This window comes from Mus caroli, unplaced genomic scaffold (assembly GCF_978045245.1).
Source record: "Mus caroli unplaced genomic scaffold, Mus_caroli_1 scaffold_6, whole genome shotgun sequence".
NCBI lineage: Eukaryota > Metazoa > Chordata > Mammalia > Rodentia > Muridae > Mus > Mus caroli.
In genome coordinates, this window is record NW_028227261.1 from 109475080 (window position 1) to 109500846 (window position 25767).

Genomic DNA, 25767 nt, shown 5'->3' on the forward strand with positions numbered 1-25767 from the left:
CAGATGGACTGTCGGTTAGCACCGCCACTGGGGATGCTCAATGCTATGCGGGTGCACAAGTGCCCAGGAGCAGGGCTGAAAGTCTGCAGGGACCATCTCAGCACAGAGATCTTTAGAACCTGTGGTGTCTGGTGTCCCCCAGGCACTCAGTAGAAAGATTCTTTTCCTTTTCCACAGACACACTGGTTATTATGAATATCTTCATTCTCATTAGTAGAAAAACTATTGACCACCACCTGGGAATAATCTGACCATATTGTAGCATGTGGACTAAGATCTACTATGAAATGACTTACCATGTCACTGGGCACCAGCAAATTTCCAAAACCCTCTGGGCACATCTGATACCATGAGCGCCAAAACCAAAATCCACAACTGCTTGGGAAATTTAGACTGAGTCCCAGAGCAGGGGCTCACCACTCTAGTGGACTGAGCTGTGACTCCAGGGGTCTGTCTAGGAAGTGAGGTGGGCTCCCAGTCCTACCAGATCAAAGCCAGCCACAATCACAGCCCAGTATATCAACAATGGCTTCCAGAGCCAGGCCCAAAGCATGCTTCTCAGGCCTGTGACCCATGGCCTGTGACACCAAGGTTTTGTTCTATCCTGAGGTCCCTTGTCTGAAGTCCATACCTTCCCACAGATGAGGTACTGGCCACAGCTTTAACTCTTTACTTTTGAGTCCACACCCTGGGGTTCAGACTCTAATTTTCAGCCATCTCTAGCTGAAGGGGGCGGGGCTCTAAGCCAGTGTGACCGTCCCACCAATGTCTAGCCACTCTTTCACCTATGCTGGGTATGATAGTGGGGACCCAGGTTACCCAGTCATGGCCCCTGCCTTAGAAGTCCTTCTGTCCTGGAGAAGGTGAAACACACTCTTAGCCAATACAGTTTGGAGTGTGGGGTCCTTAAGAAAAAGGGTGCAGCAGAACACGTTCTGACGAGGAGCCTAAGAAGCACCTCCTCCAGGGCCAGCGTGGGCTCATTTCTGCTTGAGGCCTGATTGCTGTCAGACAGCCAAGAGTGCCAGGTGCCATCTGCCAATCAGGACCCTGTGCAAGTTTCAGGTCAAAGGGTTACTCCAGTTGTCTTAATTAAGCCCCAATTAAGTATTCTGCCCGGAAACCTCCCTCTTGTAGAGCTGCACAGTTTACAAGGACCAATTCAGGGAATCGGGTCAGCTGTTGGGTATCGGCAGCCGTTAGGAGCAGCACCGTCAGCTGTAGAGAGATGCTAGTGGGGTTTCATGGACTCCCCCACCACCACCACAAGGCTCAGAAATACAGAATGCCAGCCCTTGTGAAGCACTTGGCCCTGCCCCTAGCCTCAGCGGTGCCCAGCTTTGCCCATGGGGAGAAGGGAAAGGGTGTGTAACTAAAGGCCTGCCAGGCACTGTAGGAAGGAAAACCAGAATGACTGGCAGACGGTAGCCGAGTAACCAAGCCTCTGCACCCCTTGTTGCTGAACTGTTAAATACTACTAACCAGAAATCACGGAGCATTCCAGAAACTGCTGTCAATACCAGCACTTTGATTTAATGTGGGCTGTAAACTATAGGCTATATACCTATATAACTATAATCTGCAAAACCATTGCCTTATAGAGGAACCAAACCCTCCGTTACACTGGGCATAGACAGGCAGGAAACACAAATTTGATCTAACGAGTAAGGTGTTTCCGGTTTGGGCGGTAAATCCTTGGAGTGTGTACTTTAATGTCTGGTCTGTTTGTGCCACAAGGAGACCTCGTCTAAGGATGGGAGAGGTCTCTGGGGAGGGACGGAGCAAAGATTCCCTGGAGAGTCCGAATGTGCGGAATGAAGACACACTGGTCTGAGCAGCCGCAGGTACACACCCCAGGGTACCCCAATTCTACCCCTGCAGGAGCTTCTTCTTCCCATAACCACATCTCTTGGGTCTATTCACATCCCAGAGCCCTGCCACCTCCATGAAGATTCTGACGGGAAGTAAAGTCAGAAGTTGGATTTATCCTGTCCTAAGTAGCCACTAGCAGTGCACATAGGGACAGGGCCCTGGCACCTGCAATCAACAGCAACAAAAGTCCCTGCCCGCTCTACTTCCCAAGCCCAGAACCCAGGTTTAGGGGCATCTATCTGAGTTTGGGGACCATAGGTATATCTCAGTGGTTAGTGCCGGCTTAGCATGCATGAGGCCCTGGTATGAGCTCCGGTCTCGCTTAAACAAACAGAAAAAAAAAAAAAAAAAAACCAACAGCAAAGTCCAGCCACTCCCTGGCTCCTGTGAAGGGGCCTCCAACCTCTCCTTCTTCCCAGACCACCACTGTACAGGATCGAGCTGGCATGGCCTGGGAGGTGGGCCACTGCACCTGGCCCCCGACCTTGGTGTTCCTCTCTCTCATCTATACCCCCATGTCCTGGAATGATCGTCTTAAGATGTAAATCTGACTGTCACTCTCCTGCATAAAACTCTCTGTCACCCCATAACTTTTAGAGTGATTTGTGAGGTTCTCCCTGTGAGCCCTGGGCTTCTGTCTCAGCTCTGCTACTTCATTAGATGGCTGACTGTGAGCAGATTAACTCCCCATTGATAAAGTGCTGATAAGAACAGCACCTGTCGCAGCGTGAAGGAAGCTGTCGTGAGCGTGAAGGAAGGAATGCGTGGAACTGCTCAGAACATGCTGTCCCTGGCCCAGAAGCACAGCACAAATGGTAGCTGCTATAATCATTTCTAGGCTGTCAAGGCCCTAGCTGGTCAGGCTCTGTGTCTCTTCTCTCTCTTGTCTGTCTGTCTATCTGTTTTTCTCTCTCTCTTCGTCCCTCCCTCCCTCTCTCCCTCTTTTTCTCCAGCCTCCTTCCTTCCTTCCTTCCTTCCTTCCTTCCTTTCTTTCTTTCTTTTTTTTTTTTTTTTTTGTTTTTTTGAGACAGGGTTTCTCTGTATAGCCCACTGTCCTGGAACTCACACTTTGTAGACCAGGCTGGCCTCAAACTCAGAAATCTGCCTGCCTTACCTCCCAAGTGCTGGGATTCAAGGCATGCGCCACCACACCCAGCTTCTCCTTGCTTTCTTGTCTCTCAATACTCTCACATTCCAGGTTCCAGCTCCTCTGTGCTCTTGCTCATGGATCCGAATCTTTCATTATCGCCAAGTCTAGTCTTCCCACGGCTGCTGACCTGTAGGGTTCATTATCATCTTGCTACTGTTCTGTTTGTGTTTCTGTAGGGCAGGGGTTCAGACCCAGGGCCTCACACATACTAGGCAGCTACTCTACCCCTGAGTTACATCCACAGTCCCAGTCACTGCTTTTCAGCACAGCCTCGGAGTTGAGCATCTGCCATCGCAATCAACCTCAGAGCATTTCATGGCTCCCCGTCCGTCAACCCCAGGACTCAAAGTTAGGCAGCAGCAGCCCAGTTGAGTTTTAGGTTTCTCTTAAACCTCCAACTCTTAGCGAGGTGCTCCCGAGTACGCAGTACCTTCCCTCCATCAGCATTGACCATGTACTCGATAGACAATAAGGCTCGCACCCTAGTTTTCTGGTTCACAGGAATCTTCAGTGTGAGATAGGTGCTCAGTAAATACTAGCTGAGTGACTAAAGCCAACGGTGCAAACTGACCAATGCCCAGGGAAGAAAAATCAGCAGTAACAGTCTACCACACACATGACCATTGAGGACGCACATGACATTCTGCCCTAAGCTCTCATAGCCACCGCCAGTGTGCATCAGATCCTTGGAAGGTGAGCTTCATCCAGGAGCTTTAACAAGGTCGGTCTTGAGTGAGAAGGACGGCAGATGAGAGTTGGAAAAAGTAAACAAAAGCCCTGTTTTAGGACTCACTAGTGGTTGGTTTTAAGGGATCTGGCACTTCCCAGATCATTACTGAGTGAAGTCAATACAAACATCTAAAAGAAAACATCTAAAAGGAAAGAGGGAAGGAAGGAAGCAGCTTGTTAGAAGTTTCTAGAAGTTCCTTACAAAGCCTTTCTGTTAAGCAGTGTCTGTTTTCCTGCACATTCCCAATTATAAAATTAGATCCGCCTCCCCTAGACAGTAATCGTGCCCTTTCAGAATCCAGTGACCATCATAAGAAAAGCAATTACCTCCTAATTAAACATTAAGACAATGTTCAATCCATCAACACCCTGAGGCAAACGTTACAGAGCCAGACTAACAAGAGTCTCCCCTCACGCTCCTGTCCCACCCTGCTGGCTAACCCCGCTGGAAACTGTTCTGCTCAGGCCTCGCTTATGAGAAACCATTCAATGGCTCCCTACTGCCTCCAGGATGAAGAATGGCTCCTGGTTGGGTACAAGAAGAGCCTCCTGCTTTGGGTACTGACCTACTTACCCAGCCTCATTTTCTTCTAATCACCTTCAAATAACCTCCATCCAAGCCTACCCACAGCATCCCTGCCTCTACCCTTTTCTCTCTAGGATGCACTCGACTTAGCTCCAAGTTTCCCATGTCAAAAATTCTACTGCCAACCCGGGCATGATGGCACACACCTTTAGCCCTCGCACTTGGGAAGCAGAGACAGGCAGATATCAGTGACTTGGAGGTCTGCCTGGTTTACAGAGTTATTTCTAGGACAGCCAGGAAGACATGGAGATCCTGTCTCAGAAAACAAAACAAACAAACAAACAAAAAACACCAAAACTTGTCAGTGGTCCCCCACATCAGTGGTGCTAATCATGCCTTCTGCAAAGTCGGCCCCATTTCTCAGTCTCCCTCCCTCCTAACCCTGCTGGTATTTTTTGTTTTTTGTTGTTGTTGTTTGTTTGTTTGCTTGCTTGCTTGCTTCTGATACAGTCCATGTAGCCCAGGCTGGCTCTGAAATCACTATGCAGCTGATAATGTCCTTGAACTCCTGCTCCTCCCCCTCCCAGCTCACGACCACAGGTGTGCGACCCTAAAGGGAACCACACTTCAAGGACCCACAGAGCACACTGTCAGGTCAATCGGGAACTCGAGGTGAAGGGATCAGCCATGGTACTGCAGGGGCATTTTTCTAAGACTAGGAATTTCATTTTAATTAGATAAAAGTGTAAGGCCAAGTTCAATCAAACTGTGGGTTCCCCCCTCCCCCATCTTATGTGTCATTCAGAGGTGAAAGTCTACACTGTCTAGAAGGGTGCAGGCACAGGGTGGGGAGGTCTGAACCTGAAAGAGGGTCGGTAAAAACTATTCCAATCCTATTGCTCAGTAGTCACTGTGCAACCCAAGCCCACTCCTTACCCGACTAGGACACCACTGTGCTACATGAGATCTGGAGGTAGAGCCGGAGAAAGGTGCGTTCTGGGGCTGGCGAGATGGCTCAGTGGTTAAGAGCGCCAACTGCTCTTCTGAAGGTTCTGAGTTCAAATCCCAGCAACCACATGGTGGCTCACAACCATCCGTAATGAAATCTGATGCCCTCTTCTGGAGTGTCTGAAGACAGCTACAGTGTAATTACATATAATAAATAAATCTTTAAAAAAAAAAAAAAAAGGTGAGTTCTGAGTTTGATCCCAGGAGCCCACATCATGGAAGGATAAAACCCACTCCCCAAGTTGCCCTTTGACCTTCACAATTGCCCCATGGCATCCACGCCCCATTCCCACAACAAACACAGAAACAAAGGAACCCTGGAGAGAAGCTGAAGAGCTTTCTTGGTGTTTACATCCTACAATCCTATAATTTTGAAAACCTGTGAGCAATTTAATGCCAGAAGTATTTGCTAATTATGCCTTTTACCTACAAATGATTAACGATACAAGTGCTTGCCAGCACACCCATAAGAGAGATTTGCCAGATACACTGGAGAAAAAACTTTGGTAACTGTATTGTCATTAAGACTAAAAGGGGGGCTTTGCTCAGATTTTATACGGAATGCTTGAGAACGAACCTGCTATGGAAATGAATATTTAAAATATACACGTTTTTAAATCTATTTCCATAGTATGTTTATTGCTGTCAATACACACGAACAGAGTAGATACTACAACTGAATGGCAGTACAGTTCCCTTTCTGAGTGCAGTCTAGAGAAAACAGGACTTGTTTCAAAGTGAGAGATGACCACTCACCAGTCAGTCTGAGCTGAAAGGACTCCTCCGAGACATGAATCCCTCACCTCTTCTCCATACCGACACCACTCCTTCATCCCAGGACACTGTGCCCAGGCTATCCTTAGAGATGAAAGGCCAACATTCCCAGGATTGCAGCCACAGGAATGTGAGTATCCAATGACAGACTGTTCCGAAGCTCATCAATAAGTGGGGTGGAAAGCCTGGTGAGGCCATGTGGGCACAGTCGCACGGTCCCTGGGCCAGGCCCCACTGCTCCCAGGGCTGGACCCTCCTATCTGCTGATGCTGGGCTGGCTTCTCTCCTTTCAGTGCATTGAGCCCGGAAGTCCTCTGGGTGCCATTGTCATCCCCAAGACCTCAGCCGATTGAGCCAGCGAGAGGAGGAAACCTTAGAGCCTCTTGATTGGCACATGGGCTTCCTCTGTGCCAAGGGCAACACAGACAGTAACACCCAAGGTCTTAGGATGCAGCCATTCTGTGGGGACCCAGCACCTAGTCCCCAGCTGACGTTAATAGCAAGAGCATTAGCCCACTAAGCCTCACGGGAGCCCAGAGGGGCAGGTCACCCCCAAGCATATTATCCTCCCTTAACAGATGGGGAAATGACGACACAGGATGATTAAATAACCTGCCCAGCCTCGTGCAGGCTGCCCCAGGTGGAGCACAAAGTGATCAGAGCCCTCATTCTCAGGAATGGAGAAGGCTTCGAATAAAGATCTTTGCAATTTTAGGATACTGTGCATCATGGATCTCTACCCAGCACAGGAGGTGGAAAAAGAATAGGAAAATAAGAAAAAGTAAGATAACCTTAAAACAGCTCTTATTGTCTCTGCTCACCTGCGCTAAAACTCTGGTGAAAGAAGAAAGATATTTACTACACAATGAAACAATGAAGAACGATACAATGAAACAATGAAGAAGAAAGGCGTGGGCATGCACATAACAGGCAGGTAGGCAGCAAGGGTTGCAGTGAGTGGGATCAAAGGAGGGAGGTCAGGCCAAGTGGGATTCCTTCGGTGACCTCTGTCCTTCATACCCCTTGGGACTTGGCATAGACTACAGACATCTAGCCTAAAACTGTGACCATTTCCTGTGTAAGTGCTCCTTTACACAATGAGCACTTACGTAAGTATACAATGTGTCCAAGGCACTAAGAGAGACATAAAGACAATCAACCTGCCTCTGCAGTAAAAACCAGCTGCGAATGTCATCAAGGAGCACACATGAGCCACTACTACACAAAGGAAGGGCAGCTGGTGGGAAGCCCAGGAGTCTGTGAGAGAACTCACAGTACAGGGAGATACGAGGGAGGTCCTGTGCGGGAGGGGACCTACCTCTGCAGCATAGGAGAGGGAGTCCTGCAAAGGTGGGCAGAAAGACATTAGCACAGAGAAAGTACATAGGAGATAGCACTGGGCTATCCTCAAGACCCAAAGTTCCCGGCAGTAAGGAACAAAAGATATAGCTGGATGTATTGGTGCATGCCCTTATTCCCAGCACTCGGACCAGCCTGGTCTTCATGTGAATTCCAGGACAGACAAGGCTATGTAAAGACCCTGTCTCAACAAAACACAGACAGAGAGGGAGAGGGAGAGGGAGAGGGGGACAGAGAGAAAGAGGAAAAGAGGGAAAGAGGGGAAGAGGGAGAGGACAGGCAGGCAGGCAGGCAAAGCGTATGTATGTGAAGTGAAATAAGGTTGAGGCATAAGGGTAGGGAGAAAGTGGAGGAAGGCCATTTTACTCTTGTTTTGTCTTGTTTTGTTTTGTTTTGAGACAGGGTTTCTCTGTGTAGCCCTGGCTGTCCTGGAACTCACTCTGTAGACCAGGCTGGCCAGATCTGCCTGCCTCTGCCTCCCAAGTGCTGGGATTAAAGGCGTGCCCCACCACTGCCCGGCTGCCATTTTACTCTTGAGGAATGCAGAACAACTTTGAGGGAGACATACCAACCCAACCCAAGCCCACCTAGGCTTCCCTTTATCAACTGTTATCCAGTCTTGACCACACCTAAGTGTAACAATTCAAAACATGTTAGGGACGCTAGATGCTGTAACATAACTTGGGAGGCTGAGTCAGGGGGATTGTGAGTTCCAGGACATCCAAGGCTACATAGTAAGAAGATCCTGTTTCAAAGGAGAGGTAGGGGCAGGGCCCTAGAGACGGGGTTCAGTCGGAAGAACACTTGCCTAATACTCCGGACTCCCAGCACTGTATAAGTTGGGAGGTGGTGATGTATACATGCGGTCCCAACACCTAGGTGGTGGACACAGGTGGATCAGAATTCAAAGTCATTCTCTTGGATACACAACAATGAGTTCAAGGCCTGCCTAGGTGACAGGAGACCCTGTTTCAAAATAGACTGGGCTACTGAGATGGCTCAGCAAGTAAGCGTGCTTGCCAGGCATGTATGCTGACCTGCGTTTGATCCCCAGATCCCAAGATGAGAGGGGAGAAGTTACCCTCTGACCTCCACATGGTGTGCCCATGCACACAAACACAGACACACACACACACACAATTATAAAATAAAATCTAAATTAGAAATACACTGAAATGTCTGGAAGGGCAATTAGCAACTTGAATATAAAGTAATACAATATTTATTATGCCGTGCCTGCACAGAGACCATAACCCTTACTGTCGACTTCTCACCCAATAACGCTGTGAGGATGAACGATGAGGTAATGTCTGTGAATGCTCAGCGCTCTCTGAAGATGCGTGGCAAGAGGCATCACTATAATTAATATTTAACGAGATGCTCCCCGGCTCTGATCTCTTTTTCTGCAGACTAATGTTACGTCTACAGGATAAGGTGATGCCAGAATGGCCCCCGCGTCAACCTCTTCAGCAGACAGGACCCAGTCCTGCTACACCCCACCCCCCAACTCCCGCCCAGGTCACTTCCTTTTATAGTTGATGGGGTCCATTATCCAACCACTCTGGAGTGGTCTCCAGTATGGGAGTCTAAGGATGCTAGACAGAGAAGGTCAAGACACATCAAACAGAAGGGCAAAATAAATGTCAGGGGGTAGCCTTCTTTGCAAATCTCATTTTGAAGCATCCGAGGACCCCATGAAGACTTCAAGGGGAATTATTTTAGCAAAACCCACATCCTAAGCCAGTTAATATTTTTAGGCCTAACGTGGTACTCAAGAAAGGAAGAAATAAGAATAGCTACGTAGGTTCAATTACAAATGGAGTGGAGAAAATAATTTCAAAAGTTCAAGGGGAAAAAAAATCAATTTATTTCCTCCCCCTCCTTGCTTTCACTTCTATAAATACTCCCACAAATGGACCCAGGACCACGCTGCCTTCGAAAATGCTGCCTGTCTGGGAATCTGCAAGCTAGATGATGCGCCAGGCTAGCTTTCGATGCACCTGCGCTCCAACAGGGCTAGAGCGTCTCCGTTCTGAAATAACATAAGCCTTCCCCCTCAGATTGTAAGAGCAATACATGCGCCTGGCAAACATTTTTTGTCTTTTAGGAATAAGAAAATAGTCTCTAAAATCTCCAAGGTACTAATTAGCCTTCCTTTTGTATGAAAACACACATTTTTTTTTTTCAACATACCTTGAGAACCTATCTTTTAGATGAGTTACAACCTAGTTTCCCTTGTGCTTTTATTATTCTGCTACAGTTAAGAACGTCCTCTAGGTAGGAACAGTCTTTATAATACCCTACTGCTGGACATCTGGTTCTCTCTCAATGTCTTACAAACCATGCTGAGGTAGACATCTTGTCTCATACATCTCTGGCTGTTCTCTTAGCACTGGCCTAGTCATACAGAGAGATGCTTGGCTTGGTTTGGTTTGGTTTGGTTTGTTCTGGGAGACAGCCTGTAGCCCAGGCTGGCTTTGAATTTGCTAGTTAACCAAAGATGGAATTAAAGTCCCAAACCCACAGGCCCATGCATATCTCCTCCCACTGCTTGTATTACAAGTATGTAGCAATCCCAGCTGAGTTTTGAAAGCGGATATAGTCAAAGGCCCACCAGAGGTTCTCAATCCTACTCCCTCCATCTGTGGAAGCACCATGTCCACCAAATATTCATCGCCCCTTAATTTGATAGACATCTAAAGAAACTATTGCAGCAGGGGAATGTAGCCCAGTTGGTAGAATGCTTGTCCAGCATGACCAAAGTCGTGGGTTTGATTCCAAGCACTGGACACAACCAGGTATGTTGGCATGCACTTGTAATCCCAACACCTGAGAAGGGAAGGCAGGAGGATTGGAAAGCCAAGGACATCCTTAGCTATAGAGTTTGGGGTCAGCCTGGGCTACATAAGACATTCTCTCAAAAAAAAGAAAAGAATGAGGTGTTGCCTTTATTTGCAGCTCTTTGATTTGCAGATTCCCCAAAGCATGTCAATAGTCAAGAGTAACTTTACAGTATGCTTCTGAGCGTCAGAAAGTTAGCAGCCCATTTTTCTAAAGTTTTTTTTTTCTCCCTCTCTCTCTCTGATCTCTGAGGACACCTCAGTGGTCTCCCTGCTCTGGGCCTGGCACCCCATTTTCATCCCCGTGTCCGCTATTCCTCTCCCAGCTAACATTTCAGTTACAGCAGGTGAGCCAGACAAGTGACACACCAGTCACTTTATTTAGCCTTTCTTTATCCCTCTGCTATCTCTTGGGATGAGGTGGGGTGTCTGTGCTGCCGCTGGCCCCATGCTAAGTGGGGAAGGACAGCCAGAGTCCTAAGAGAAGCCAGGGCAGTGTCAGGACTAATCGGAATGGTGGGGGAGGGGGTCACAGGAGCAAAGTCTAGAAGCTTGCTAGATAGAGCACCAGGCACAGAAGGCCTATTTTCATCACCAAGGCATGGGGAGGGAGGCTAAAGACAAGATCAAAGTTAGCTCAGGCCAAATCAACACGCTGAGCTACCTCAACCCAAGAGAGCTCCTCCATTCTCTTCTCCAAATCTCCATTCAGATTGTGATCCCTGCCTGCAGATTCATCTAAGAGTCTTCCTGGAGAGCCCTCCTCAGCATCTATCCATGCAGACTCCAGTGCCTGGGGCAGGAATTCTGGCTCACAAACCAATCTACTCAGCAGTTCCCAGTGAGCCGAGGACTGTTCCATGACTCTTGGGCATTAAATCTAGAGAGCCTGGCTAGAAAAGAAACTTCTAATTCTAGGTGCTATACTCCCTCATACCCCGAGGCTCTCAACATCAGACTAAACTTATATAATAGGCAACAATAAAAGTGTATAGAATCTAACCAAATTAAGTTGAGCAGAATAAATACAAGAGAGTGATGCTCGGACACAAGCTATATGGATCTGCCACCCAGGCAGCTGGGAAAATGGAAAGTGTCTTTGTAGCCGGGCGGTGGTGGCGCACGCCTTTAATTCCAGCACTTGGGAGGCAGAGGCAGGTGGATTTCTGAGTTTGAGACCAGCCTGGTCTACAAAGTAAGTTCCAGGACAGCCAGAGCTATACAGAGAAACCCTGTCTCGAAAAACAAAAACAAAAAACAAAACAAAACAAAACAAAAAAAGTGTCTTTTAAAATTAGTTTCTGAATACAACCATATTAAAAAGTGGGGTAACTTTCTTCAGGTGTGAATTTTGCATCTATATACCTGGTTCTCAGGAACTGAATGGTGCTTGTTCAGCCAAGGACCCCAAGAACCTCTGTGCACAAAGGCCAATCGATCCTCAAGATTTTGATTTTTCACTGTAGGAAGTCAGAAGAAGGAAAGCCCCTAACACAGCCATCTCCGAGGAGATGTTCCACACTGACAACTCCAGTTCAGGGCAAAAATTCAACCTTCCCCATTCTTGTTCTTATTCAGGCAGCAAACAGATCTAGATTAGATACTTCTTCCCAAGGGCCAAAAGGATGAACATTCCCCAAATTCATCAGATTCATTCCCAACTATAGAGAGCCTCAGGCTAAGTTGCTGGGTTTTTGTTTGCTTGTTTGTTTCCTCCTAGTGACCTTTACCCCCAACCACACAGTTCCAGCCCAAACGAGGCTCTCCAGGGGAGGAGACCAGCAATCTAAGTGGAGGCAGTAGAGGCAGTGTCAACGGAACAAGGAAGGACCTTTAGAAATAACCTGGGGGCAAGGGGGGGGGGGAAACGGGAAGGCAGAGCCAGGAGGTTCTGTGAATTCAATACCTATAGAGAGAGTTTCTGGGCAGGCAGGGCTACACAGAGAACTACAGGACACTCCCAGGATTGCTTGGTCACAGGGGTCTTCTATATAGCCTGTCCCTTTTTTCTGGGACCTTCTCCCAGGTAGGCCCTGAGCCTTCCTAGCTGATTCTGGAAGCCAGAAGCTGAGCACTCTGGGGCACAGACTTAGCCAACCATGTTGACTGAAGAAATGAATGAACAATGATAATGGTAGGCATGAAGACCAGGGCTACTGCCTCGAAAAACAAAACAAACAAACGGAAAGAATAAAACACGAAAATATCACCAATGCTTTGGCCTTGAAAAATCAGGAAACTCAGGCTAGAGGGATGGCTTATCAGTTAAGAGAGCATAAGATCCTGCAGAGGGCCTGAGTTTGAATCCCCAGCTCCCACATGCCTGTAACTCCAGCTCCAGGGAGACCAATGTCCTTAGCCTTCACAGGCGCTTGCGCTCACATGAAACACAAAGGAATGTGTAATTTAGGAGGTTTTTAAATCAGGAGGCTGGAGACTTGATGGAGTTTGAAATGAATGGCAATCGAGGGGGAAATTAAGCTTGGCTCTGTACAGTCTCTAACACAAAACAAGCCCCCTCCCCTCCCCCAGGCAGGTTCTTAACTATGTAGCCTTGGCTGGCCTGGAACCTGCTCTGTAGACCCGGCTGGCATCACATTCACAGAGTCTCACCTGCTTCTGCCTCTGGGATTAAAGGCATGTGCCCCCACACCCAGCCAACCAAACGAATCTTCTCTCTCCTCTACAGCAGCTCTTCAGCTAATAGAAAAGGGAGATGAGCACTTACTGACTCTTCTTTTCCACTGTTTTAACAGGCCCTGGTCATCACATGAATAAGCAACTGAATACTGGGCCCCACTTTACAAAGCCAGAAAACCTGGCCTGATGGAGCCACAAGTCCAGAAACGTTTCCCTGTATCACACAACCCTTCAGCCTCTGGTGTTAAGGCTAAGGGGACTAAAAAGAGTTGGACCACATGGCCTGCTCAGGACAGTGAAGTGTAGTTCAGAAGGCTGCAAGCCTCTCCATTCTCAGAGAGTCTCGAGCAGTAAGCCCAGTCTCTGAGTTCTTGCTAGCACTTCTTGCTTCACAGAGCAAACTGACTCCAGGAGCAGGTATACCTCACAAAACCCAGAGGCCTACCTTCGAGGCATACCTTGCAACATACCATAAAAAGAGCAACAGGATAGCAGGAAGCCAGACTCTAGAAGCAACAACGCCAGCAAGCACAACCATCATCGTTCATTCATTCGCTGAGCCTGTGCTGGACTGCTCAGTTTCTAGCCTTCAGAATGAGCTAGCAGGGCTCAGGGCCTATGTGGGAGAAGGTCCGAGAAAAATGGTATGGACTATATAGAAATCCCCTGTGAGGAAGCAATCCCGGGGGGTCATCTTGAACTGTGAAGAGGCAGGAGACACTCCCTCAGCCCAATAAAGGTTTCTCATCCCAGACAGAGGCAAGATGAAGATGTCTCAAAGCAGCTACAACAACAGGTTTGTGGAAATGAAAGTCACCGTCCTGAGAGCTACCCAGCAAAACCAGAACAGAAATCTCCGCCCTGCTTCTACCTACCAAGCCCTTTAGGCTCCGGGTGAACATCTTCCTTACCACCGGAGCCTAAGGTCTCTTTCAAACCTCAGATTCTTATAGTCCTGCCCTGGCCCAGCATCCTGGATCCTAGACATCACCTTGGCCTCTGGACATCACCCTGTGTCCCTGGTGAGGTTATAGTTCTATGTTCCTGGTGAGGCTGTAGCTCTACATTCCTTTGAATGCACAGGTCTGCTGTTTCCTCCTCCAAATCTCTTACCCATCGAAGCTCCATTCAAATGCCAGTCCCTTCTGGAAGCCTTATTCTAGGCATCCCCCCAAGGCATGTCCAAGGGTCTTGTAAGGTATAGCACCTTGCCCAGAGCCCAATGACTGTCAGTTGCAGGTGACGCGGGGACGTGAGTGACTCACCTGTCTCCTCCCTCCTCACCTCCCTGGCTTCCTGCCCTGCGCAGACCTCCTTTGGCAAAGCAAAGACTGAAAGAGGAGCAGAGGCCAAGAGAGTGTGCTCTGGGCAGATGTGAGGCTGGGACCTTGAGACAATGGGGACAGCACCGAGCAGAATCTGGAGCTGCTGAGCCTGTAGGCCCTGTGAGGCCACCATCCTCTCCCTCAGCTCTGCCGCCTGCCTAGCAAAGCCACCACCCACCTCGCTCCAAGGCTTTTCCTTGCTCTAGCCTGCCCCATGTTAGTGTGAGTTTCAGTTAGAGAGCCCAGAAGCCAGTAGCAGGCTGCAGATCATGTTTAAAAGACCATGGGACTTTGCATAAGGGGAAAGGAGCTCACACAACAGCCTTCCCAGGGCTGCCAACAAGTATCTCCTGATTTTTTTTTTTTTAATAGAAAGAGATGTAAGGGCATAAGACTCCCCTGGCCCGTCTCCTCTGTCCAGAGCACACTCACTGGGGGACTGTCTGCAAGTCTAACACCGGCTGATGAATATTTTAACAGCAGTGGCTTCTTCCCATTGATAAAACCCTACGTATAAGTCTGAGCATGTTGGTGAAACGAGGGTGTGTACCAGAAAAACCTGCACTTCCCCGGGCTGCCTAATCCTCAGAGCACCCACCCCCCTAAAGTGGAGAGCGATGATCAGAACAGCACAAGCACCCAGCAGAACGGCAGACAGGATGTTAAAGGAGAATGAAAACATGGAGGCAAGGAAGCAGAGGCCAGGGTTGGTGTGCTGGGGCACTGCTATAAGCTCAGCGCCAGGACGCCGAGGCAGGAGAGGAGGGTCACAGCTTGGAGGTTAGTCCTTAAAAATACTTAGAAGGAGAGAGAGAGATTGAGAGAGATCCACCCAGTAGGGGCTGGAGGGTTGACTCTGTGATTATCTTGCACTGGAGGCTCTTCCAGAGGACCTGGGTTCAATCCCAAGCACCCCCAGAGCAGCTTACAGAGTGTTCCAGGGATGACATGCAAGTGGTATAGACACATGCAGACAAAACACACACACACACACACACAATATGTAATAAAAAATAAAAATGTTTCCCAGCTGGGTGGTGGTGGTGCACATCTTTAATCCTAGCTCTTGAGAAGTGGAGCCAGGTGGATTCCTGAGTTCGAGGCCAGCCTGGTCTACAGAACAAAATCCAGGGCAGCCAGGGCTGTACAGAGAAACCTTGTCTCCAAAACCCAAAACCAACAACATAAAAGATTTTTCCAAACAAACAAAATAGTGTAAGGAACATAGAGAGCCCTAGAAGAAACCTGTTCAAATCTCAAATCAAGGACCCTGTAAATATGCTCTCATGTGGGAACCAAAAGCTCTTATGCATAGAACCTGTCACTGGGCCTTAGACGGGTTACAGAGTGTTCCAGGGATGACATCCAAGTGGTACAGACACATGCAGCAAAAGACACACACACACATACACACACAAGCACACACACACACATACAATGTAATAAAAAATAAAAAAAAATTGTGTGATGAATGTCCATCTAGGAACAAAGCTGAGAGGGAGTTGACAAAGAAAGCTGAAGAGAAAGAAGTAGAGAGGGCAGAGACTGGAGCAATGAAGCCACTGGTCAAGAAAACCCAACAGCCACCAGAGATTGAAAAAGACAAAGAAAGGACACTCCTCCCATGCCCACCCCCACTTCTGCCCAGACCTCCATGTAAAAGACAGCAAAGTCAAAACCTTGATTTTATATTTGGGACTTCCTGTGGATCTCTACAGCTTTAAAAGAAAGGTATGACGGTTTGTTACAACATCCACAAGGAATTAACACAGCAGCACCTAAGAAGCTGCAGTCAGACAGCGAAGGATCTGACTTACAGAGCTACTCACGGGGCCGCACAGTAACACCACCAATTCAAATCCCGCTGGGCTCCAACGATGTACTTAGCCTCCCAACCCAGGGCCTAGAAGAGCCCATGGAGGACACACCAGGCCAGGAGGACCCATAGAGGTCATACCAATCCAGAAGGACCCATGGAAGGACACAGTGAGCCTAGGCAGCACTGATGAGACATGTACTAAAAAGCACAGACGCCTCAGTTGAGTTCACAAGATAACTAAAAGCTGGATAAAGGCCTTTATTTTGTGCCCATCTCCTTTACTGTGGGTCACTTGCTTGCCTGGCAAGGTCTGCGAGTTAATCACTCAAGCGCTGTCCCTTTTCAGGGTTAAGAGGTTGGAGATACATCACCATCCCTATTTCTTCTTGAGTTGCTTTGGATTATGAGAATGGGAGAACGTCAAGGAACAGTCCACCTCTCATTTGAGGGACACGATTCATGAGGGTGGGGCCATACCATGGAGCACCCAACTTGTCCTGTCAATCAAACTTGTCGTATGAAGCTCTTTGAATCCTCTTGCAAGACCAAAGCTATAACCGTGGAAACCACACCTAACCCGGATTATTTAACTATGCTTCCCTCTTGCCCCTTGCTCCTCTGTTTAAACCTAACTCCATGTCAGTGCTCCAATGATGGACCTGAGGGGTCACTGGACCAATGTGTCATATTGAACAAACCTGTTTTTCACAGTCCCTTGTCTCTGTAACTAGGGTCTTGGGACAGACGGCTGAGTCTTGCTTGCTGGGGCTGCCGGAGGGGAGGCAGGCTCTGACTCTAACTGTAGTTACACTAACACAAATATAGACCCTGGAGTGAGGTGACAGAGGCCGTGCTACTTCTGGGCTGAGCACAGAGCCCCTGCATAGCTGTGTCCTATCTTAGTCCTTCTCATGGCCCTGGATAACAATGAGATACTGACATACCGGAAGAGGTGAAGCCATGGGGGCCTGGTCCCAGACTCCGAATGTCTAAATAGCCTATAAGGCCAGAGTAGGGAAGAAGAAATGGATATTTTTGGGGGTGGGGGCAGGGGCCTCAAGAGCAGAATCAAGACGACAGGGCAACCACTGCCCAAAGACGATTTCTGGCTCAGCATAAGGATGGGCTTTCTAATAATGAGTCTGCAGAGAGTGGGATCACACTGTGGTGGCTGGGCGTGAGGGGAATTCCTGTGCCACACAAAGGATGTGCTTGACCGGCTCCCAGCTGGCAGGCCTTGAGGGTCTGTGACTGGTGGCTCAAATATCCTTTAAGTATGTGTGAATTTAGGTTTTTGGCATAAGACAAGGTGTCTTAGTCAGGGTTTCTATTCCTGCACAAACATCATGACCAAGAAACAAGTTGGGGAGGAAAGGGTTTATTCGGCTTACACTTCCATGCTGCTGTTCATCACCAAGGAAGTCAGGACTGGAACTCAAGCAGGTCGGGAAGCAGGATGCAGGGCTGATGCAGAGGCCATGGAGGGATGTTCCTTACTGGCTTGCTCAGCCTGCTCTCTTATAGAACCCAAGACTACCAGCCTAGAGATGGTCCGACCCACAAGGGGCCTTTCTCCCTTGATCACTAATTGAGAAAATGCCTTACAGCCGGATCTCATGGAGGCATTTCCTCAACTGAAGCTCCTTTCTCTGTGATAACTCCAGCTGTGTCAAGTTGACACAAACTAGCCAGTACACAAGGCATGTTCATACTTTTATTATTACCCAGCTTTTGTGAGAAACTAAGGCAGAAACCCCTCCAAAAATGAGCCTCTGAAAGGAACAACCAATTTCTTTCTACCCCACATACAAAACAAAACAAAAAACAAGCAAACAAACAAAAAACCGCGTCCTGATCCCAGAGAGGAAGAAGGTGAAACGAAGCTCCAGGCAGGCATGGCTTTCCCACCTGACCAGCAGCCAACAAACAGCACTCGCCCGGCACAGGGGCCAGAGAGCCTGGCACAGCCTGAGTTTGATGTTCTTTTCCCAGGAAAACCGGAGAAAGCAAACACTCAGTTATTTTAAGAGGAAATAAAACGCATCCCTCTTCTTTTTAATAATTGTTTTTTTTTTTCTTTTTGCATCTTTCTGAATTCTCCCTTCCTACTTCTAATCAGATCTGACCCTGTTTAGCGTTTAAGATGAGTTCATGTGCATTCAAGGTGGTTTGGCTACAGATTATTCTTCTGAATTCTCTATTTACAACTAAGAACGCAGCAAAGAAGTAACCTGGAAACAACATATTAATCTATAAATTGGCCGTGGGATGGGTGTTTCAGTGGGAGATGGGCTGTAGGGAAGATTAAGAGGCTGTAGCCCACACCTGGTCCATATTCTGGATTCTCTGGACAGGAAGTACAGCATTTCTCATCCACCTGCACATCTGTCTTCTCTTAAGTCAAAATCTCAGAGAAAGGAGCGCTGCGACATCCGGATGGATTCCTCTGAAGCTCCTTCCGTTCAGGATTTTGAAAATTTGCCATGTTGATCTTTTACAGGATCTGCTGGGTCCTCAGATCATTCCTCAAGAGAGGTCAAAAGAATACAAAATCTTAAGATTTTCTGCCACCACCTCTTGTCTAGCCTGTGAAGTGTGTGTGTGTGTGTGTGTGTGTGTGTGTGTTAAGCAGCAGTAAGGGTGTGCATCACTCAGCAGCTGGCTCAGGGAATGATTGGAAGCCTGAACCATCTTTAATCACTGCAAGTATCAGATGAGTCTGTGAAAACATCATGTCCCATCAGTGAAAATAACAGCTACTGCCTCACATCGACTGGCAAAGCACCAAACAGGGCTTCTCGCTGTCCCTCAGGCAGAGAGTTAATCTAAAAACAAAGCAAAACAAACGGTCCTGTTTGCAGAGCTGCAGAGAGGGATCCATACTCACCCAAACAAACGTAAGCTGCTGTTTCTGCTCCGTGAGCACGAGACTGCTCTGTATGCATTAGATTATAGCAACAATACAACAGCACGCAGATATCAAAACTGTGTGCCCTGGATGGCACTGAGCACACAGGCATAGATGATATTTGAAAGCTTACTGGATCAGACCTTTTGGTACAGTAAAGACTGCTTTTTCCGGGTGGGCATTCCGGTTCAGTGGGTAAAGGTGCTCGCTGGGAAAACTTCGTAATTCGAGTCCCCTCCCCAATAATCATTTTTTGAAAGCATGTTCTTTATAACATTATCGCCCAAAGCTCGAAGGTGCAAACACACACAGCGTGTGTTTATTTAAAATAGGTCACATTGAAAAGCTAAATTCAAAATGCCTCAAATTTGAGTCAGCATCAGCTCTTCACTGAATGAGGCCCTGATTTAGAGTGAGTTCAGCTGAGGACCACACACAGCCCGGATGCAGCGGCAAGTGTGCTTCTGGCTTCCTCATGCCACCTCTGATATCACTCTTGAGCAGAACTGTGGAAGTAGGCACTGTGGAAGGAGGGTGTGGTGAGTGGGGAGGAGCGGAGTGCCGCACCTGCCACCCCGGGGGTTCCTTCTGGCTTGTCTCTGTGCACAGGCAGCTACACACCCAGAAATCTTCCAAACAACTGCTTCTCCATGAGCAGCAGCAAGGGCAGTAGGCGATCAGGCGTTGATGAGCACCCTAGACTCAGCGATTAGAAAGACGGCTTCCTAGGGGAGGGAGGACTTGAGTTTGGTCTTCACCAAGAATAGGCAAGAGCTCTCAGGTTAGGCACATGCCAGCCAGAGATGAGATAAGAGGGCCAAAGCCTAGCTGGGGGGGGGGGGCTAAGAATGGAGAACGGGGGTGAAGGAGGAGGGTGTGTGTCATGTCTATGAGGCTGAGGACTCTCAACTTCCAACACAAGACCACATGAAGTCAATGAGAAAGGACAGGATGTGATGAGAGCCACGCTTTAGTAAGAAATGGCAGAAGCCTGACATTCAAGGTGAGCCTGCCAAGATGGGAGTTGGAGAGAGTTTGGGAGTTAAATGTCAGGGCATGGGGACAGGTGACCACAATAAAGAAGGAACAGTCAAAAGGACAAGGTCATAGGTGAATAGCCTCAATGTGCTAGATGACTATCCCCCTGCCCTCTGCTGTGGAGTCTCCAGCCTGGGACAAACGGGGAGTAAGGACCAGGACGCAGGGCCACTGATTTGGTATCAAGGTTGGTACGGCCAGGTACTCAGCCCCACCCAAGCTTTCTCTTCATATATCATGGTTCGAAACTAAGGGGCACCGAAACTAAGGGGCACGACTTTGCCCCTTCATTAGAAAGGGGAAGATATATAGGGAAGAGAGGAAGGTGACAGAGGGTGGGGCACTAAGAGAAAAGGAAGTGGGGAGCAAGAGAAAGGAAAGGCAGTGGAGGGAGAGAGGACAAGACATCCTGAGTGTCAACTGAGCGTGCCATTCTCCAAGCAGAGCAGCAGCAGCTTCGAGCGAGTGCTACAACCTGCTGATCCCTCTCCAAACTCCTGACATGGTTCTCCGTGGTTCTCTCCTGCAAACACGGAGAGCTTAAGCCAGAATGTGTCCAGTAACTACTGAGGGACTAGCATCTGTGCAGGCAGGCCCCCTCAGTCCTGAACACATTGAGACCCTCAGGCCTCAGGATTTGCTGTTCCTTCTACCTGAGATACTCCTTAGCGTCTTTTATTTGGAGTTTATCAATACAGGATTCTCAGAGTGAGCACTCTTTCATTTGTTTGTTGTTTTTCAAATTAGGGCGTATGGAGATGGCTCAGTGGTTAAGAGCACCTGCTACTCTTGCAGAGAACCCGAGTTCAATTCTCAGAATCCACATGGTGGCTCACGCCATTCATAACTCCAGTTCCAGGGGGACTCAATGCCCTCTTCTGACCTCTGAGGCCACCAGGCACACACATGATACACAGACAGACAGACAGACATGCAAGAAAAATGCTCATACACATAAAGTAAATCCAATACATTCATAATTTATCCTACTTGCATGTGTGTAAGTGCACTGTGCACACACGTGTGTACGCATGCACACATCACATGGACACACGTGTGTGAATGCATCGTGGCATGCACATGACAGTCAGAGACAACTTTTGGGAACCGGTTCTCTTGGGAACTGAACTAAGGTCATCAGTCTTGGCAGCGTGTGGCTTTACCTACGGAGCCACCTTCCCAGCCCCCTCTTCTATGTACCTTATATGTATCAACATCTAACTCTCACAACAACCTTATAATCCTCTAGTAAGCAAATAAAGAATTCCCCAGAAGATCAAATAACCTGGAGCTGCTGAGATGGGCCAGACTAAAAATGCCCCTTGCTACCAAGTCCTACAGCCTGAGTTCAAGTCCCAGAATCCACACAATGGAAGGAGAAAACTAACTCTCACAAGTTGTCTTGTCCTCTGACCTCCATATATGCACTCTGGCACATGTGCACATACATACATGCTTCACACACACACACTTTTTTAAAGTACTAGATAACCTAAAGGAAGAATACATAGAGGATAAGGGCTAATAAGCTAATCTAGGCAGTATGGCCCAAATCTGTACTCTCTTCCAGGAAGCTTCAACACAGCCCCTTTCCAAGCTCCTGTGGGGACCTAGACAAGTATCCCTAATGTCCCCACACTTCATCACCTTCTCTTATACTGCCCTGAGTATCTCCTTCCCAGCATAACCTGCAATTGCCTTATTTATGTATGTAGTTGTTTTCGTCTGTTTCTCTAGCCAGAATATAAACCTCAACAAGACAGAGACCTTGCTTGACTCTTGTATTCCTAGAATAACCCTCTGGCTCCCGGTAGCCATCCTGTGAATAACTGCTGAGTGCACAGGGAGGGAGTGCACAGAAGCTGTGTTGTGCTAAGCAGAGACATAAAGTGGTGAGTGCTATTTCTCACTGTTTGTCCTGTTCTTCTCTGACCACTGTGAACGTTCAGCATCCTACACAAAAGCAGAAGGGAGCCACGGCCCAGTTCCCAGTGTATATGGACAAAGTTGACATGTTTATAACTGGCTGTCAAATCCTTCTGCCTGGGTCCTTGAGCACACAGTGATAAGCTTGTGGGAGGCAGGGATCGAGGCTTCTGATTTAACCCATCTGCAACCTCCACCACGTTTAGTATTTACAGGACACTGGAAGCTGTTCATGTCCGTATCAGATTGGAGCCCCCTCCAGATAACAAGTGCCCATCTCTGGGACCAGGAGGTTCCCTGAGAATGAACATGCTGTCACAGCCCTGGTAGGAAGGTTCTAAGTCAAGGCAGAAACTAAGACAAAGACACCATTTTTATATTCCATGAGTGCACAGCAACACACCGAACTCGTTGTCCATGAACACACACTACAGAGGGATCCAATTCTGACCAAATGCCTATTATATACAAACACCACGCTAGACGCTTCTACCTAGGATCTATCTTGTGCGTTGACAGTTATCTTTAATTTCCTTTGATAAATGAGAAGAGTGAAACTCAGAGGACCCAAATCCCAAGCCAGCGGAGACCAAGGCACTTCTGCCTATCTTCTGCTCTCAGAGGGAACCCTGCAATAGTTTCTCTCATCTTTTTCCATGAGAACCAAGCACTAGATGATGAAGAGAGTCACGCTTGTGTTTGAATGCCTCTGGGGGCAGGGCCAAGTGAGCCTCCAATTCCAAGTGGCACTTGGGAAAGGCAAATGCAGGTATCACCACCCCACCCTGTCACAAAACTCCCTCTCCCCAGCCTTCTGACTTCCGAAAGCCTGAAACCGAAAACCAACATGTCTAGGAAGGAAATCAAACAAAAGTGCTTCCACGAGATGTCTCTCACTGGGGCGCACTAATTGCAGCACAAGATACTGGGCAGTGGGACAAATCTCACCTTCTTTCACACACGCTCAGGTATCTCGTTCTCAACTTCCCTCCGGCTACACCAGAATTCACCGATCCCCGTAGTCAAGACACATATTTTCTGAACTGTGGGCCTCTGCAGCCCCATGGACATGGACACGCAACACCCACCAGAGGACTCCTGATTTAGAGCGAGTCTCCATAACCAGAACTGTAAAACAGCTCAACCTCCCCTTAGACTGGAATTAAGCATCCACTAGCCTCCTTCAGGGCCCTACAACAGAGCATTATCTTCCTCCCTCAATTTTGAGAGGTTTTGGCAAAAAATAAATAAATAAATAACCACCTCACAAACAGAAACGTTTCCTGATCTGTAAGCCACTTTGAAAACAAATCATTATGTCGTTGAATATTTTATGACGGGCCAATGCACCGGAGTAAGCAAAGCGCGCTCTCACCAACCCTTGCCATGTCTATTTTGAGACTCCTAGAGCAAACCCCAAATGCTTCCTTTATTTTTTCCAAACACCAATTTGTAAGTGCTGGATAGATTCTTGATGGATTAATGGCTCCACCCAAACTGACCCTGCAAGGCAGAGCTCAGAGACTCCCCTTCAGTAGAGTTTATAGTAACCGACCTCAAAGAACACCTCACTACTTTCACCCTACCTTAGAGGCACCAAAACCAGCCTCAAAATGTGGACTTGCCCAAGGTCACACAGCCAGGATGGCCCTGGGACACCTAGCCCTTGCAGCTACTCTATTTCCTGAGGCCATTGCCACACCCATCCTTAAGCTCAGTCAAGGCTGCTGCGGGTTAGGGACGCGACCTGTCCCTCCCCACCAATACAGACTTCTGTGGGTCTTCAACATTCCTCTCCACTCCCCATGAGCTCTGGAGCTGACACACTCTCCGGGCACCCCTCCACTCAAAACAGAGCAATACAAGCGTGACGCTTCAGCCGATCGTCCCGGCGAACCGCTCAACCCACTCTGGTGCAGGTATGGCAGTGGAGACCGGACAGGCAGGGCTCATCTGAGGTCACTCAGAAAGTTGGCGCTGGCTGCGGCCGCACCTGAACCCAGGTCTGCCTCGCGGCTGGTCGCTCCTCCCACAACTACACCGTGCAGACCTCGGAAACTTAAGGCACACGGATCCCATGCACAGAGTTAACCGTTGCAGGTCCCAAGCAAGCTGGCGGCCACGCCACGGACGCCGAGAGAGGGGATACGAGGAGTGGTGCGGGTCACCCGGGAGCGCAGCGTGGAGGGCGGCGCGGAAGAAGCCAAGGAGCAGCTCCCAGAGACGCAGGCCTGGGCTGTGGGGACCCAGGTATCCCCAAAACTTTGCGGCGGCGCGGGGGACCTCGCCCTTACCTGAGGAGGAGGCGCCGCCCGCGTGCACGCGGAGCCGGCGGGAGCAGTAGCTGGGGCGCCCCGCCCAGCGGCGGCCACGGTAGCGGGCCGGGCTCGGGCAGCGGCTCGGCTTGGGCTCGGGCTCGGCTCCGGCTCCGCCTCCCGCGCCGCGGCTGCAGCCCGAGGGGGGGAGAGGCCGGGCCCGGCTGCGCCCGCGCCGTCTGGCGGCGGCAGGTGCTGAGGCTGCAGCTGCGGGGCCACCAGCTGCCGGCGCCGCGACCCCCGCCCCGGGGGAGGAGCCCCACGCACCGCCCACGCGGGCTCCTGAGGTCCTGGGCCGTCGCAGTGGGCGGTCCTGCTTCCACCCAGGCCCTGCCTCAGCTGGCCTTCCCCAACTCACCCGCCGGGGGATACGCGGCGTCCCCACGGGAACACTGAGGCTGGGAGGGGAAAGGGACACCCCAAGGTCACCCAGGCCAGCAGCCTAAGCTGGAACCCGGAATGACCCCCCTTCTAAGCTCTGGCTTCCCAGCTTTCTTACCCCGCGGTAGGAGACCGTGGAGAACACAGAGGATCTTTATACTTCCCTTGTCTCCCAGTCCTTGCCTCCCTAGTCTCTCCTGCTGAGGGCAGTGGAAGAGGGTGGGCTCACTTTAGGCACTGTTGCCCACTACCCCTGTCTCTGCCCTGAGTAGCCATAGTTCCCCAATCCTTCTATTCTGGGGGAGGGGACTCGGAAGATCTAGAAGCCTTAAACTACTGAGATACCCTGGGGCTCTGCACGCATGCCCCTTCTGATCCTCACCCCCACCCTACCCCCCAAGCCGAGTAACCCAGTTCCCATGTTACAATTCTACCACCTCTTTCCTCATGCAAGTCTCTTAAGATGGAATAGCTACACCTCCAGGCTTAAGCTGTGCTAGACACTGGAGAAGTGGCCTCCAGAAAAACCTGGTGTTGTTTCCTAGGACAGTCTAGCCGACTGAATAAAGTGCTGATTCGGTGCCGGTAGCACCATCCTGCCTACTGAAGGGGTGCCCTCTGAACAACAACTGGAGTTGGCCAACTGGAGTGTGGGAAAGCATTCCAGACAGAGGACCAGAACAAAGCTCTCAGGATATCGCAGCTTTCACTGAAACAGGAGCAGAAAGGGAGCTGAATTGAAGAGTTAGAGGAGGCCGTTCCTGGTCAGTATACCGTGCTATCCCTAGCTATCATGGGAAGAGGAGTTTTAAGGATAGAAGGTGGCAATCTTGTTGCCACCAGATTATCAAATTAGACCACTCTAGGAATCAAATGAGCACAGACAAATCCTTAATCCAGTGACAAGTGGGCAAAGCAACAGGTCAGCCCTTGGCCCGATGGAGATAGAAACTCCAGCACCCACCAGGTCCCTAGCCTCCAGTACTATGTACGACCCAAGGTTAGCACCACTGGGGGAAGTGGGAAGAAATGGAAGATACAGAAGCATGGTGGGTATAAAGTCAGCTTTAAGAAAATTAAATATATTTCGCAATAGCCTATGAACTGACGATTTACAGTAAAGTAAACTGAAAGACTGTACCATGGATGGAGATTAT

General features: G+C 49.1%; 1 protein-coding gene across 2 annotated transcripts in view; it reads right to left on the minus strand.

The window, feature by feature from the left end:
• Positions 1-24809, minus strand: part of Frmpd1 (FERM and PDZ domain containing 1) — a 104825-nt gene extending 80016 nt beyond the window's left edge. The window contains exon 1 of one of the 2 annotated variants that reach the window (XM_085839325.1): positions 24729-24809. The gene's annotated coding sequence lies outside the window, so the exon portion shown is untranslated. Of the gene's footprint in view, positions 1-24208; positions 24289-24728 lie in introns of those variants that run through there. The other variant, XM_021160346.2, reaches the window with a different exon arrangement.
• Between the last annotated feature and the right edge of the window lie 958 nt (positions 24810-25767).